The following is an 18376-nucleotide window of genomic DNA, read 5'->3' as shown; positions in this document are numbered from 1 at the left end:
CCTACCGATATAAATTTGTACAAAACGATCTCCTCGCTCAAAACTTTCTTTAACCTATTACACAGCTTTAGAATATTTCTCTTTTATTGGCCGAAGACTGTTCACTAATCTGACCATTTTTGGTCTAAGAACGCAACTTTGAATTAAATAATCCATTTTATCTTGTGCTGGAATTTCAGGATCTCATGGATTATTTTGAATTGTGACCAAAAATCAAGGAAGTCTTTCGATTTATCACTAAATTTCGTCAGTTCCGCACTTCATTTTGCAAAATCAAAGTTTCATTCAGTTGTAAATTCACTTTTTATTCGTTATCATGTTCCAGGTTTGTTGCAAATTGGTTCACTTTATTTCTCAAATGCTTTGCATTCGAAAAGCCATTGTCGAAAAATTAACACAGCTTTTCATCACTCAGGAGCGGAATCGTAATTGCCTCCAGGATAGTATCCAGTTTTGTGAATTTATCAATCAACTAGTTTCGAAAGGAATGTAAATAGTGCATTAAAGAAGTGTTTACGCCTTCTAATGCTTCTTCTGTAACAGTGCATCAAATATTAAAATCAATTTGCAGGAACTTTGGTTTCATCTTCAGATCGTCTATTGTCATTTTTCACCAGAAAATATATGCTGTAAACGAGGTTCGAATAAAATTGCGTTTATTGAACCCTTTACTACAAACAAGTTCTCTAGGATAGTAAAATCACTAAAAGTCTAAGAATACAAATTTACCTTGAACAGCATTTTAATACAAGCACTGTCACCAGTACATAACCATAAACCTAAAATTGAAGAAAATGGTATATAACCTTTAAAGGTTAAAACCAAGATGTTACAGTTACAAGACGGTTACGAATTGAATAATTTATTTTTGAAACTGCAGATGGAAAACCACAAAGGCATGGTGGATGATGAAACGGTGAGCTGAAATACAAAAATTAGCTTAGCATGTCTGAGCGAATGTTAATATCGAACACAAATGCTATTTCTTTTCGAAAGCATCAATATCCGCTTTCTGCACTTTCGGAACTATTATGGGTTTTACTTTTCATTTAGGCATTATGAGATTAGCATTTCTTTTGCATCCTCTGGATTTAAAATTATTTTAAAATAATTAAATTATTCTCCCCAAATTATTTTATTTGTATTCTAAAATAATTTATTTGACCCATGAACTAGTAATCATTGGATTCTACGATTCTATAATATAATTTAACCCTTTCAAAGGTTTTATATTAAATTTTCACATAAGACATGATAAACTTTTTCTAACGTATTTCGAAATGAAAAATAAACATATTAAACAACATTCTGGAATAATGTTTCAACAAAATTATGGAATAGAAATAAACCCTTTATCATAGTAAAATCCCTTTCTTATTAGTCAAGAAGATTTATGCTAGTTTCGAAAAATCTGAACTCATAACATCCAATAATTGATAGAGGAGATATTTCATTTTAGACTATTGGGATAATCAAGTGTTAATCTTTAATTCTTATAAACGAAATAATTAAGTACCCCAACAAAGAATATCAGATAATTGGGAGATAAGATGAAATCCTAAATAATACATAAATAAATAGCCCACCTACTGAAGCTTGGGTTATTTTCAGCTTGGATAGCTATTAATAAGCAAACCAGAACCAAACCAATAAACCAGGAAACCCTGGTTGGTAAGGCGCTGAATTCCCATCCCTTGAGTTGTGTGTTCGAACCCGCCTGCCGAAGACTCCCCGTGTGTGTGGTGGAGGCTGGCGCACATATAAATCTGTCGTGATTTCAAAGTCCTCCATGTCGAGGGTAAACCCACTGGGGGTACTGGATTAGAGGTGTCATTCTCTGGTTCAGATCTAAATTACGATCTGTGGTTGCATGAATGAAGTACGCCCCGTAAAAAGGGTTGTGACGCATTAATATCTAAGTCTCTTGGCCCTAGATGGCACTTCTGTAAATATTATGCAAAAATTTTGGCTTAATTCACTAATTTAGTCAGTCAGCTTGCTTCTCCTTGACAAGTGCCATCAGAAACAACAATCAAGCCAATTATGTAGAAAGATTATGAATTTATTCATGGAAACTTTAATAGTCTCCTTCAAAACTATAATTCATTAATGGCATGTGGTTAATGCACAAGAATCGATTTTCTTTGCTATACTATTTTAAATACGCAATTTTCGTGCAAAGAATACTGAAAAAAAATCAGCTTTCGTACCCTTGTTCAAGGTTTACAATTTCAATGTGGAGCAGTAGAAAATATCTTCACTAGAAAATAAGTGAAAAAATTTAGAGAAGGTCATTTTCCTTAGCTTTAGCTTTAAATTTCGAAATGATATTGTTATGAAACAAAAGTAATGAAATTTAACTTTAAACTTACAATTGAACACTAAATAAATAGCAAAATTATATCATATATTATCATCACATCACTAACTGAAAATTTTCCCATAAAGCCTTAAGGAATAGCATTGATTCATATTTGAACATAATTCACTTCTGGACTTTCGAAATATTTTCGTATCTCTACCACATAAAAAAGTGAAAAAAATCTTCAACTCGAAATTACATGTTTTTAAGTTAGAATCCTTGTGAATATTTCAAATTTTTTCACAATTTAGGAAATTTTTAACTTTAATTTGTGTCTTTCTATAAATATAAAAATTTAACTGGTCAAATTGGAGTGAAATAGGAAAGAAAAGAAGCTAATAATTTGTCGTAAAGCTGGAATACAGTGAAAGGTTTCTCACATGCCTATACAATTCCTGCCTTCGCGAAGTTTGGAGACGTGCGACCATTTAATAGGTACGTAAGAACAATGACTTCCATTGCGATAGGATATTTTATAAACAAATGTCGTAAATGCGAATAATCAACGAACTAAACGAAAAGTCTTGTCCTACTGATTAATTGCCGATTATAATAATGCAAATATTAATGAAAAATCTTTCTTGTTCGGAATTGCACAGAAAGGTTTCGGTTTAGTTTTATGGCACAAGAGCCATCTTTGGATTGCTTAGTTAGTTTAGTTACATTAACGTCCCGTTTGAAGCAACACTAGGACTATTTTGGGACGGACCTCGTAATTCAGAACCGCGGTCAGATGACGAGGATGACACCTGAACTGGCATCCCCCTCACCACACAACACCAGCGGGAGGACGTTTGGTCATGACGGATTTAATGTGCAACAGACCCCCTTACACGACGGTTCGTCGGTGGAATCGGGTTCGTCGGTGGAACCTGAAACCCTCCGGTTCCGAAGCCGAGATCTTACCACCACGGCCACTGCGATTGCACAGCAAGGACTTATTCTATACCGCGAATTGTTTATATCACAAATATCCATGATCGTAAATGTAATATTTTAGTGATCACGTAATGATCGTCATTTATTCCCGCAAAACTCAGTTTTTACATTCATTCTTTCTTACCAGATATTTTAAAATCGTCTTTTTATTTACATATACATCCTAGTTTTTCCAATATTTTGCCAAGAGGAATGAATTCGCTGACACTCGATACAGTTAAGTATTGCTCATCCTACAGAACACTTATCAAACAAAGTTTTCTACTTTCCACTGCATAACAGTAGCAGACATGAGGATGGATAATTCTTAATTACGATTTAATTAAGTTGTTTTAATTGTGTTACTAATAACAGTGTTATTCTGTTCTTCAAATCTGAGTTGAGTAATGAGGTTTGAAATATATCTAATAAGATGCAGGAAATATTCAACAAAAAAATTTCTGTGAACACAAAAAAAAGGCATTAAAAAGAATCAATCCAAGGAAATAAATGTCTTCACTTAAGCCTTCTCTATATCAGTTTAGAAGTTATCTTCAAATCTGATAAAACCATCTACAAATAAAAATAACGCTCGCAAATTAAAGAACGATAAATCGCAACAATACATAAGAATTTATTTTCTAATCCAAATAAAAATGCTATTCAAACTACTTAAAAAGGTCATACTTTAATTCAAATCGAATTACACTCCAACATAATTACCAACTGTTATTTTAAACCTTTTGAAATTTTAATAAAAGAAATTAAAATGAACGATATTTGATTTGGAAACTGCACAGTTTTGACTAATGGAGTATACCATTTAATATTTGAGAATTTTCACACTTCGAGAAAGTTCTTTCAACTGGTTTCTAGCTGTAATTAATCGGAAAGGGAAAGAATAGCAAGCTGCCTAACCAGAAAGGGGACGGGAATTATTCAGAATTTTCCAATAAAATGAAAAGAAAAGCTTTTGTCTTCCGTTAGGAATTCGGTTCAGTCAGGCGACGAGTGACCAGTGAAAGGGGAGTTAAAGAACAATAGTCTCCTTTAAGCAAACTACTATATAAATGAATTAAATCCACAGCTCGTAAGCAGTTGTCAACTGCAGCAACCTGAGCAGAAAAGGATATCTTCTGAAAAGGAAAAGACCCAAAATTTTCCTTATTATGTATAAGCTAAAAGTAAACACAGATGAAGTGGTTCCTCTTTCTGTTGTTGCTGAGAATATGTAAAATTTCCCAAATGTTATAATTTTCTATTAGTTATATTGATAATATGCATATTTAAACCTTGACCACTGCTTAAAGTCATTGCTTTTAAACCTTATTTATAAATCAAAATATTTACAGATGAAGTTGAAAACCTGAAACCAAATATAATAACTTTTTCAGGTTATTAGTTTTGAAATTCTTAGTTAGGAACAAAATTCGTTATTTTTCCAGGCATAAATGAGATGTTTATTCCAGAAATATGATGCTGATATGGAAACTGTGAGGACAACAATCATATCTACAAGTTCATATTCTCCTAATCACTGCTCACATGTTTTGCTAAAAAAGAAGCGAGATCATTTATGGCTTAGATACAACTTAGCTACGTTATAAAATTTACCGATCTATCACTTCCTATGTCCAGTTATCTCAAATATCTAAAGCATTTAATTCTTTTAAAAGATGAAACACTCAAAAAATTTTAGGGGTTATTTTTCCAATTTTTCTTAAAAATCAAAATTTTATAATGAGAGGCTGAAACAGTTATGATTCAACCCAGAATCCTTAAGGTCTCATCTTCTAAATAAGATTCTTTTACTTCTGAAGACTTAGAATATAAAAGAATAATTCCAAACATATTTCCATTTTTTAAAAGATGAATCTATGATACGGAATGAATGTAAATTTTTTCCATGAAATTAAAATATTCAATTGTAGAACATCTATCATGCCAATATACCATTGCTTCCACGGTAGCCTGTTTACGATTTCTAATTTACAGGACAAAAATGAATTTCAAAGAAGAAAATTTAGATTTTTTTTTAACATTTTCTAAGTCTTGATATTTATTCACTCCAGAAATGCATAAAAAATTTAAATAATTTTTAACAGAGTCTTTCAGTCTAAATTGAATAAGATAGGTGCAATAATTCTCTCATCCCATTTCTTTGACGTTATATGTCTTTTTTGGTGGGGAAAGAGGCTGAAGATGTAAAAAAAAAAATATTTATTCGATCTCTTTCATTACAATAAGGGCCTAAAATTAATATTTGATACTAATGACATCTAATGCAAACATATCTGACCATTTCGAATAGGAATGTTACAATAATGAATTTAATTTGTAAAGCGAATAAAAAGAAATAACTTTTTCATAAAATATCTTGGGTCACACAATCAAATAATTATTGTTATACGATTGTAGAAAGGTTTGAAAATGACAACACCTCCATGCATCTTATAAATTATGTTATAATAATGAAGAAACATAAATTTCATGTACTTCAAATGTCCTTTAAATTTCATTTGCATTTATTTTATCAGGAATTGGAAAATTTAGTCAGAAAAAGTAATATGAAATTTGCACGTGCTATTTCGGAGATAAATTATAGGCAGACTGTAACATTGCCTATGAAATTCGGTATATAGTTTCTTTTAAAAATTACATTGAAAAATTTGAATAAAACTTCAAACGAATAAATTCTAGCGCCCAAAAACTATTAGAACAAATAACAGAAAAACAAATTCAAATTATCATAACATTAGCAAGTATTTCAAAAAATTCACAACCGTATTTTACAATTCAGCTGTAAAACATAAACCAAACGCAATTTTTTGAAAGTACCTCTTTTGCATGAAAACTGCAAAAATCACTTACTATAAATTAGTAGAGCAATAAATAGATTATTTTCTGAATAATTAAAAAAATAAATGTAAATTAATCAAAAAAATTGAATTATTCATATTTTGAGCTTTTGATCTTAAAAAAATTATTTGTCACATTACTCTAGAGTAAATTATGCTAATCAAAGTCATAATTTTTAATTTATTTAATTAAAATTTACAAGGGCATTCATGATCTAAAACAAAGAGAAAGTGAAATAAATTTATAAATTCCAAAAATTTTCAGCTACATGCAGGCCATCTTTCTTTAAAAATGTTATTTCTAATTTTATGCGAAACGCAACTGTTTTTTACTCTCTTTTTTTTCATGGACTCTTCACATGGCTCATAAAAAATCCAATTACTCTTTATACTATAAAAATAATTGAAAATAGTATACAAATCCACCTTTTTTTTCAGTACCTAGAAAACATATTTTCTTTAATAGCCGTAACAAGACGGCATAAAAATCAGCGAATTTTTTGCTCATTTAATATTTAATAACAAATAACTAGATAATTAAGAAAGACAGGCGAGTATCCAACACCACCACTGCCCGCTACCCCCAACGAGGATATATCGCGAGGTAGAAAAATCGAATTATCCACGTGTGTTACTTAGAGGAAATGAGAGTAAAATAAAAAAATAATAAGCATGTAAAAAAAATTCCACATAATAATTTCAAGTTTTTTTCTCTTCTTTTCACTTTTATTAGTTTACGTGGGCTTAATTTCAGAACTAAAAGGTAATCAATAATTTTTTTTTATTATTATTTTTAACGTTGTGTTCTTTGCTTTATTTTTCTTATAATTTATCGTTTGAATATTTATATCCTGTTTCTTTGTTTATTAAAAAGAGCATGTCAGAATGATTTTTTCACGTCATGTGATTTTAAAATTAATGCACAACAGAACTTCAAATAAAAGAACATCTTTTGTTTCGTTGTTTTATTATTTTAATCTCAATCGTGTAGATATATTTTGTATAAACATAACTAACATTCTAAAACATCACATTCGTTTACGTTTGTTGAAAAAAAAATAGATTTCTCATAAATAGAAAGAAACTAAATCGGTTTGTTTTAAAAAATATCTATGAATAATATTGCAAGTGCGATTCTTTTGTTAAAATTTAATCTGGAATTGGATTACTTACGGCAATTGTACTCATGAAATAATAAATTTTAAGAGTTCAGTATTTAATTCATTTAAAAGACAGCATTAGAATATTTCGAAAAAATAAATTCAAAAGTGATCGTTATCAAAAAAAAATTTTATAAGGCTAATTTAACTTAATAGGGCACATGTTCCTTATTTCAATATATATATATATATATATATATATATATATATATATATATATATATATATATATATATATATATATATATATATATATATATATATATATATATATATATATATATATATATATATATATATATATATATATATATATATATATATATATATATATATATATATATATATATATATATATATATATATATATATTGAGGTGATAAATTTTCCTTGATTTTTATTCAGAAATATTGTTATTTCTAGTACGGATGTAGAAATGTAGGCCGTATATAGCAATATGAATTCGCCATTTATTTCAAGCCAGTCTGAAATTTAAATAGATTTTGCTGCGTGTTTTATAACATAAGGAAGAAAAAAAAGAAATCTAGTTGCATTTTATCTCGAGAAATTCTATATTCTTAAAAGAAAGAATATTTATATTCCATATTTACATTCTTCAAGAAAGAATTTCCTAGATACATTTTTAAGAAAATATGATGATAAGCAAACAGAAAAAAAAATATTCTTTCAAAGCAATAAATAAATAAACATCTTTTGTATATGAAGCATTCCATATTACTTGCAAGTTATGTCCAGACGTACAAGGCATTCTCAATTCCTTTCTGATTTAAAAATATTGTTATATTCCAAAACAATTGAATTTCTTCGTATGCTGTTAATTTTTTAAAAAAAATAGATTTAATAGGATAGGAGGAATTCCAGTTTTAAATCCTGTCATCAGCAAATTACTTTTGCTTACATTTTGGTTTATATATATATATATATATATATATATATATATATATATATAAAAAGAAAATTTTAAACGTTTCTATATTTTTGAAATCCAAAGTTTTCAACTAGTTTCATAAAATTTCATTCCCGAAGAATACGGAAAGATACAGAAAAAGATTTCGTAATAGTTAACTTAATTAATTTCTCATTAATTAAAATTACGAAATCATCATTAATTAAAGATCATGTTTTTTTTTTTTTTTTAATTTAAAAAATCATCTTTTGAGTTGCGATTTCTCTTAAATTTGAATAAAAGTGATTTTGAAAAATATTATTTTTTGTAGCCACTTACAAAGTTTGATTAAACTACGTATTATCCTTCAAAAATTACTAAATAATTAATAATCAGAATTTATTAATAAAAATCGTTTGTCTCAATCCGTAATTGAATGATTGGCTACATGACTAAAAGGAGTTTGATACTATTCATATTGCCATTTTTATTAAAAATTCATTTGAATTTGTATTTTATGTATTAAATTATTTATACAAAGTCCTTTGTTTTCATTAAAAATAAGATATAAATCTAAAAAGAGCATTTTTTTTACAATCAGGGCCCCTTTGCATACGAATTTGAGTAAAGTGCGTCATACTAAAATTTATTTTTCGCAAATAAGTTTATGTGTACATGAGCGATGCGATGAATATGTGGCTACTGTATAATTGCAAGTTTTCCATTTTCTCCAAAATAATTTCTAGATTCAAAGTACTTTATTTCTATTCTTTTTTATTGAAAAAGCCGGTGACAGAATGCCTATAGAGGTTTTGCTGGCCTCTTTATTATATTGGAATAAAATTCCTCTTTTGCTGTAATAGAAATTTATTTAAATGAATTTTGAAGTAGACTTTTTAAATTGAAAAATCTGTTACCAAATTCCTACTTCACTATTCTGAAATCAAGAAAAAAATTGAAACTGCATCAAATTAGTCTGATTAAATAATAGGCCATTCACATTCTTTTACAAATAGTAACCCATAAAATGCAACTGTCAATGAATTATGATTGCATCTGATGCCAAAACTTTCGCTAGACGAAATGTCGGAAAACTACACAATATAGTTACATCAATGAATATAAATAAAAATACATCATGTTTCAAAATATATTTTTGAATTGACCGGTATTTAAAATGCTGTATTTTTTAGTATCTTTTGTTTGCTTTTGACCGGAGCTTAGGAGTCATAATCCCTATTTCTACTGTTAAATTTGACAATATATTAATTTGAATGGTGGAAATATGCATCGTTAGGCATTTTAATTAGAACTTTAATTTTTTTTAAATTAAGCAACAATTCAGGATGACTTATATAAATATACTTGCACAGAATTAAATTCTTCGTCGCTTTGAAAATTATATTTTTAATGATTTCAGTTGCTGCATAGTAATTTAGTTTCAGTTTAATTAATTTTAAAAATGTTTTTAAGTATATTTTACATCATTACTTGCAATGCTGTGAAAGAAAATCAAATCGTTTCCATTGTTTCATTCAAATCCTTTTTTATAATATTTCATCCTGGCTTTATCTTTTCTATTAAATATGAATGTAGTTATGGGTGTGTTGGCAATCTACAGGCTATTTCACATAGAGCTCCCGCATTTTGAAATATATATATTTTAAAGGTAAAAGTGTACCAGATTTGAGAGATGTTTTTAAAATTTGAATTAAAATATTAATTAATTAAAAATAAAGCAAAATTTTGGCCTTTTCCTCGAGGTAACGTCTAAAAATATTATAGTATCTGCCAAAGTGATTTTTACATCATCCTGAAATTCAAAAAATTATCTTTTCAATGATACTTTGAATAATTTTTTTGCAATATGATATTTTTATTTTATTTTTAAAAAATACTTCACGCATAAATTTTTAAAAAACATATTGCTAACAAAATTAAATTTGTTTTCCCTTATTATTACTAATAGTTATTACTTTTAAAGTTGAATTTATAAATTAAACTTTAAAAATTTTAAATTTAAAGATATTTCCTGAGAAGTCATTAAGTTACTTAAGATAGTTAATTAAAATCTCTTCACTCTTTTGACTTGAAAATTAATGCGTTTTTAATTTAAAAATAAGCGTAACTATTACCTTACATTTTTTAATAGTTGATATCATTCAATTCGCCACAAATGTTTGGAATTAGATTTCAATCTTTCTTACACAGAGTGAGAAAAAAAGCAAAAAGAGACAGGAATTTAAATTTTTTCCTCGCTTTCAATTATACGAAATTCTTAACAGTTTTTTATTCAACAAATATTATAAAGCTTTGGAAATTTATATGAAATAAACAGTTGTATTCATAATGAGTGAGATGATTCTATTTTCACGAGAGAGAAATAATAATTTGAATAAAAGAATTGAAAAGTACTTTAAAAAAATAGCTTCGTTTTTCTAAAATGACTATATTTATATATTTTGAAATATTCAAATGAACATACTATTCCAAACTATATTCTGAAATAGATGGTTCCATCTTGTTGTCGTTCAAATATTCTGGAATTGGATTTCAAATCAGTTGTACATTCATATTTTAAAATAATTCACAATCGCCATTAACGGAGAATAAATTTGAATAAGAAATTATTCTTGGTACATTATTCAAATTTTCTTTAAAACTGAAGCAGACGTGTTCTTAAAGGATTTTGCTTTTATATTGGTTCTTTCAAAAAAGATTTTAAACAAATAAAATACGAGGGCAAGTCAAAAAGTAAAGAGTCTTCCGCAATTTCTCTTTCGAGTGTTTGGTAATACTGCTAGTATCCAGCGTTGAATTAATGTAATTGGCAACACTTCTGTGCAACGTGTCACTCTTATTCCCGAGTTAGTTATTGGAATGTAGCACAGATATGGCAGCTCTATTGTCGGTCTGCAACAAGAAGGAAATAGGATCAGCTATGCAAATGACGTGGAAAACTACAAAAAGGTGTCATCATGCAGCAACATAATGCAAGGTCACATTCTGCCCAGCGGAAACAATAAAGGATCTGAGGCCGAAACTATAAAGTATAAGGATTTAAATAAGGTGCTGGAACACTCGTCATACAGTCCACACTGGGCTCCATACGATTTTCATATGTTTGGACATTGACAAAAGCGCTAAGGGGAAGAAGATTTGCAACCGATGAAGAATTTCATTGATGGGGTGAAAAATTGGTTACAGATACAACCGAAAAACTTTTTTTCCGACGGAATCAAAAAACTTGTGAAACATTGGGAAAAGTGAGTTTAAATCCAGGGCGGTTATACAGAAAAAATATGTATGTTTTTCTATCATTATAGAATAAAGCAATTTTTCTCAAATATCTCTTTACTTTTTGACTCTCCCTCGTATTTAGACGCTCATGTTAAGACAGTCATTTAATTCAGGCCGGCGTCCTGGCATAGGGGTAACGCGTCTTCCCCGTGATCTGGGCGTCCTGGGTTCGAGTCCCGGTTTGGGCATGGTTGTTCTTCCTTTGTTTTATCTGTGAGATGTGTGAATGTGCCCTCCTGTAAAAAGGGGTTGTGCAAGCGAATGAGTGATGCGTGAGTGGCAAAGTCGTACTCTTGGCCCTAGTTGGCGCTACTATAAAAAACAAGAGACGCTCCCCTCCGGCTTAGGTGCCATAAGAAACAACAACAACATTCAGGTTTAAAATGTATTTTTTGTTGCTCGCATCACTGTTGTCATTCAATGGTTGTATTCTGATGTCCACGTATGAGATGACTTTTCACTAGCTATTGAGATGCAGAACAGAAATATAAAAATATAAATAAATAAATATAGATTAAATTAACTTTTTAGTAACTGCATACATAACGTAACCTGAAGTCTAATGCCGAAAGAGTTTTTAGGTTATGTAATCTTTACACAAAACAAATATTTACATGAATTGACCTATATTGAAACAATATAGCAAAAGAAAAAAATGAGATTCATATATAAAATGGAATTCTTTCGCAAATAAATTAATTTTGTACAAAAATGGTAAAAAGAATTGCAAATCCTCTGTCTTCCCTTTTTCAATTTATATAAAGAACTATATTTTGAAACGAGAATAAAATAAACAGTAAATATTTACTTAAATGCAGAAAATCCACTCTATGGAAACAAATAATATAAAAAAAGAAATTAAAATTTTATTTATTTTCTTTTATTGCTGATATTATACCCACATAAACAAAAAGCAAAATGAGAATAAAAAAAATAAGAAATTATTATTACCGGAAAGTATTTTTAAAGCTTCTGTTTGTTTGCTCATTTAATCAAAGAAAAAAAATGAGGATAGTTTGATTTTTTTGTCGTTTAGTCAGACGATAGAGACTCTTATACATGAGGGGAGGGGGCCCTCCTTTCCTTCTAAATTACCTTGTAAATTGTTATTAAATATTAAAACGATTTTTTAATTTTTTACAGATTTTTATGCCGTCTTGCTATAGTTATTAAAGAAAATATGTTTCCTCGATGCTTGAATAAAGTATGAATTTGTTAAAAAGTTTAAATTATTTTTAAATATAAAGAATAACTGAATTTTTTATGATCCATATAATAAGTCTATATAAATAGGTTGAAAAGATTTGTTTTAACGTCAACCTAGAAACAACTTTTCTTGGTTGTTGCGAGAAATAACGTATATATGGATGAAAATTCTACAATTTATTTATTTTTCTATTTCTTTATTATTTGTTAATTATTTTCTTTCCCATTTCTTGGGTGTTGCGAAAAATAACGTATATATATGGATGAAAATTTTACAATTTATTTATTTATTTTCTATTTCTTTATTATTTGTTAATTATTTTCTTTCCCTTTTCATATAAAACCTTCCCGGGGGGGGGCACCTCGAAATGAGGATGAGATGCTTCCGGCATGGTGGTAGGATCTCGTCACCCTGGAGGATACACAAATAGGTGGGGGATCTGACTTCTCCTATCGGTGACGGAACGTACTTCCTTCGGGGATAGTTGTACCGTGGCTGGTGATGGTCTTTAGGACTCAACCACAGTTCCCGCCAGTGTTGCTGTTGCGGCTGTCCGGTCATTCAGCCTTATGGTTTAAATCCGTGTGCCTTCGTGGTGGGTCGGAGAGTCAGTTGGTTGACTTCCCTTTTCATTTCTAAATAATCTATTATTTAAAAAGACTTAACTAAAAAAGACGAAATGTATGATTTAAAAAATTAACAACTACTTGAATAAAGGCTGTATATATTGAAAAGTTTATATTATTTTGAAGTATTTAGGATAATTGCATTTTTTTTTTTTTAGCTATATAAACAGTCGATATAATTAGTTTGAAATATTTGGGTTTCGCATCATTCCTTGAAATTTGAACGTATTTATTATGTATCCTATATATGTTTATTTATGTATAAATATATATTCCAATTATTATGCGTCTTTGATTTTTACTTACAAAATTTTTATAGATTTTTTTCAATGTATTTCACGTAAGGATTCTAAAGTCTAAGTATTGTATAAAACTTTATCAAAAAAGTAATTACCGGAACACTGAAATACCTTAAAGTAAAAACATTAAATAAAATTTTTTTAAGATTTTTATCTAAATTTAACTCAATTTATTATGTCTCATTTTAAATTCTAATATTTTGTTTAGTTTGCAAACTTTAATAAATAAAAGGGATATTTTAAGGCCTAAGCACTGAGAAAGTATATCTCCATATTTAATTAACTATTTATTTGCTGTAACTTAATTGATAAACAAACCAAAATGTAACACTGTTTTAAATTTGTATGTGATATATATATTAAAAGAAATGCTCGAAATGCGATTATAAAAGAGAGCACAGAGAGAGTATTGTCACAATAAGAGTAACAGAAACAGTATCTAAATAATTTGCTAACTGAAATGTCACTGAAAAAACAATAAATTTTTCTCCTCATTAATTTTTTTTTAATTCCTTGAGTATCTATATAACTCAACTATGTACCAAACATGTAAATTATTAATTCTTTCAATATCAATAATTTATAAGGAATCTCAATAATTTTTTTTTAATATTCACTATAAGAAGAGCTCAATCCTCAACGTTTATTTTCTTATTAAATGTAATGAGACAAAGATTTTAAGTGTTTGAAAAGGTATTTATTTTCTATTTCGATTGCTGAACTTGACAGCATTTAAAACAAACATAAACATAGTTCATTTTCACAATATGAATAATTTATTGGAAATCTAGCTGAAACTTTTTCAATATTCACAATAAAAGGAACTCAATCATCAGTGTTTATTTTCTTCTTATATATAATGAAATAAACTAAAGACCTTTTCTCTTTGAGATGGTATTTATTTTCTATTTAGGTTGCTGAATTTGACAGCTGCATATAGGCATCCTCTCTAATTCATGTATTTCGCAGTTTGTTAAAGGAGGCTATTGTTCTTTAACCACCCTTTCACTGGCCGCTAGCCTTCTAACTGAATTGAGTTCCTAACAGAAGACAAAAGCTCGTCTCCTCATTTTGTTCGCGCATTTTGAGTTGTTTCCATCCCTTTTCTGGTCCGATAGTTTTCTATTCTTCCAATTTCCGATCTCTCAAACAGTTTTAGTTGCTGCTCGAAACTAGTTAAAAGATCCGCCTAAAAGCATGAAAGTCCTGAAATATTAAATCGGTATCTCATTCAGTCTTAATTCTATTCGAAGATTATTCTGTTCCATTTCGTGCAACGGACGATTCAAAAGATTTAAAAGAATCTATAGAATTACGTTAGAGGTTTGGATTTATATGATTTGGAATAAAATGGGGTTTTTTTCAGTAATTGGAGTATCACTTATATTTGATTATGGTGTGTTTTATTACAGCACAGAAATCAAAATGTTGCCTATGTTGCCCCAAACAGAACTTATATTTGAATTAGAAAATTAATATTTACTTAATGTTGCGACTGCCCTTTTAAAATGCACGGAAGATCCATGTTTTATATGGATGGAATATTTGAACTGAACCTAAATAAAATGGGCTTCATCTTAGCTCTCCATTTCGCCAATCAATAATATTGTCTAGGAAGTGCATTAGAAAAACCCAAAATTATGCGTGGTAAGGCAAACTTTTCATTTTTGTAGATCGCATTCTGTGCAAAAATGTAAATCTTATAGAATAAATGTTTTGTCAAAATAAAAAATCTATCTATCTATTAAATAAAATACATAGATAAACATTGCATTTTATTCGCTTTGTGATTGGTAGATAGTGAATCATCTGACCTATGGTATTTGAGCTTTATTTTGTCATTATTGTTTGAAATATTCAATAAAAATTATTATTACGTCATAGTAGATATTTATATTACACTTGAAGGACAAAAAAAAAAGGAAAAGTAAAATTTTAGTTAACATCAAATCAATGGCAGATGGATTTAAACTATATTATTCGCTAATTCCACTTTTTAAATATACCGTTTGTGGCAACTCTAATAAATAGTTTTCGGATTTGTTTACCATTTTCAAGTAAAGAAAATTCTTTGTATTCATACTGAATACTTAAGCAATACCTGCATTGTTTTTTAATTAGTAATGGGGCGTCAATCAATACAAATAAAGCAAAAAAAAAAACATGAAAAATATGCGAATTTGATAAGAAAAGCTGATCGTAAAAGTGCTACATTGGCGCCAAAGCATGAAACGCTTAATCAATATTTAGATATTGGAGATATGGGCAAAGAATTTTCTTATTATAATTATTTTAGCTTTGAATCGGAAATGGGCCGACTGGCAAATATATGTTGTCATCATGGACGAATTAAGTTTCCAACGTTGAACGAAGGGCTAATAGAGTTTAAAAATTTTCCAACTGGAACTGACGAATATTGGATACAGTATCGGACAATATTAAGGTTGGTGAGCGAAAACAAGCAGGGAGGAAGCCCCCTTATCATTTATAAATATGTTTTCCTTATTTTTTTAAAATTAAAACTTTGTTGACGGAAATCACCTCGAGTGATCCATAGCAGTCTTCATTTGAATCACATGTCTAGAAGAAATTGTATCGGAATATAGAAAGTAATTATTCTGATATAAATTATCTGATTATTAGAGTATAAACAATTTCTTCAAAAGAGATAATACTAAAATTTATATTTAATCAAAGATAAATTCAGTTTTGTAATAATTAAAACGTAAGCATATGTTTAGAACTGACTTGAAAAAATTAATATTTAATCATATTTCAGAAGAGATTTTTATTCGAAATTCCAAATGAGGCAATATGTTGTGAGAAAATGAATATTTCTGTGGAACTTTCGAGTCAAGCAGCAATACTGTTTTTAAATAAAAAGTAATTTTAAAAAATAAAAATGAAATAAAGGGCTATTTATTTTATGGATTTATTTTTAAAGAATTTTACAAATAATTCTTTCCAGAGCAGACGATATTATATAAGCGTAACATATAAGTATCCTCAAGAAATTTATTTCCCGGAAATTATGCTCGTATGTTCACGATTTTTGATCTATCTTCTTTTTCTTTTGTCTCTATGAATAAATTCTTAGAGAACTATTAAAATAGAGAATTTTTTATCTTATTTGGGTTGGTACATAGCGACATTTTCTTTGCTGTTTTCTTGATTACAGTTTTTTAAAAAAATCATAGAACATTCTGAATGAAAAGAATCAAACAGATAATGAAGATTTATTTTTTCTGTTTATGATCCAGAGAATAAATGCAACAATGTTCCGAAAAAATGCAACATTTTACAAGCTATCCTCTGAGAAACATATCCATAAAATGAAAAATCTAGGGGCTATGACAGAAATCTTTTCAGCGACAGAAATGCACTTTTTTAGTGAAAAATATCGTATTAGATTTTAATGTAAACACTCCTTCAATATTATGATAATGAATTTGAAATCGTTTTGATAAAATATGCTTATGCTAAAATACATCGGTTTTATTTAAAACAAAGCTATGAAACGTATTGGTTTATTTAATTTACATCTGTTATTTTGAAAACAATTGTTTGCAAATGTTTTCAGAGCTGAAATTTGTGAGGTTAACTTAACGGATATATCAAACTTATATTCTTTCAAATAACTTTTTTCTTCGTTTGTTTTCAAAGTTTTTATATTGCTTTCTAGTTTTTATTTACAGTTCATAGTACTGCAGCAAACATTTCATTTTTTATTCGTCCATTAGTTGAAAGTTGGTCGAAATTATCAAATTTAAAGGATTGATAAATCATGATCCGATACAATTTGAAGACGAAGATGGTACTAAATCTAATGCATGTTGAAACTCAGTTGTATATTCTTTAGGTCATAGAAAATTTAAGTGAATTTTCTTATTGAATTGTTGCGAAAATTTGTAGGGTAGATTGTAATATTAATAAAATAATTCAATACATTAAAGCATAAAAACTGAAATTTTAATAAAATATTTCAACTATTAAAGCATAAAACCTGAAACATTAATAAAATATTTCAACCCATTAAAGCATATAAACTGAAATATTAATAAAATATTTCACCCTTTAAGGCATATAAGCTGAAATATTAATAAAATATTTCACCCTTTAAAGCATATAAACTGAAATATTAATAAAATATTCCAATTATTCATTGTAAGAAATCAATATCTGTAATTTCCATTTCAAAACATATTATTTTGATATTAAATTATTATTTTTGATTAAAGTTACATACAACTCGTCTTATTTTTTTAAACTGCTTCCACGAATCCTCGTGGCTCGTAAAAAATTATTAATTTTATAGTTTAAAACAATTAAAACTTGTGTACTAACTTGCCATTTAATTTAAACATTTAAGGATTTTTTTTAATATCCATAGCAAAAAAGCATGAAAATCAAGGATTCTTTTTGTTGTTGTTCATTTTACTATTTAATAACAAATAAGTAGATAATTAAATAAAGCAGACAAATGACCCCTCTAGAAGTGCGATCTACTTCGCTGCATGAAATTACCATGCGGTAGGAAAATTGAATTACTCACATTTTCTTCTTAGTTTAAATGAGAAGAACATTAAATGAAAAACAAAAGCCACAAGAAAACTTTTTCGTAATAAAAATTTATTATGAAAAAATTCTTCCTTTTTTTTTTTTTTTCATTCTTTTTTCCTCTTAGTTTATGTGGGTCTAATTTAAGAAATAAAAGATAATGAATAAAATTTTAGATTCCT

The sequence above is a fragment of the Argiope bruennichi genome, chromosome 9 (genome assembly GCF_947563725.1).
Source record: "Argiope bruennichi chromosome 9, qqArgBrue1.1, whole genome shotgun sequence".
In the NCBI taxonomy this organism is placed as follows: domain Eukaryota; kingdom Metazoa; phylum Arthropoda; class Arachnida; order Araneae; family Araneidae; genus Argiope; species Argiope bruennichi.
This window is presented reverse-complemented; position numbering follows the sequence as displayed.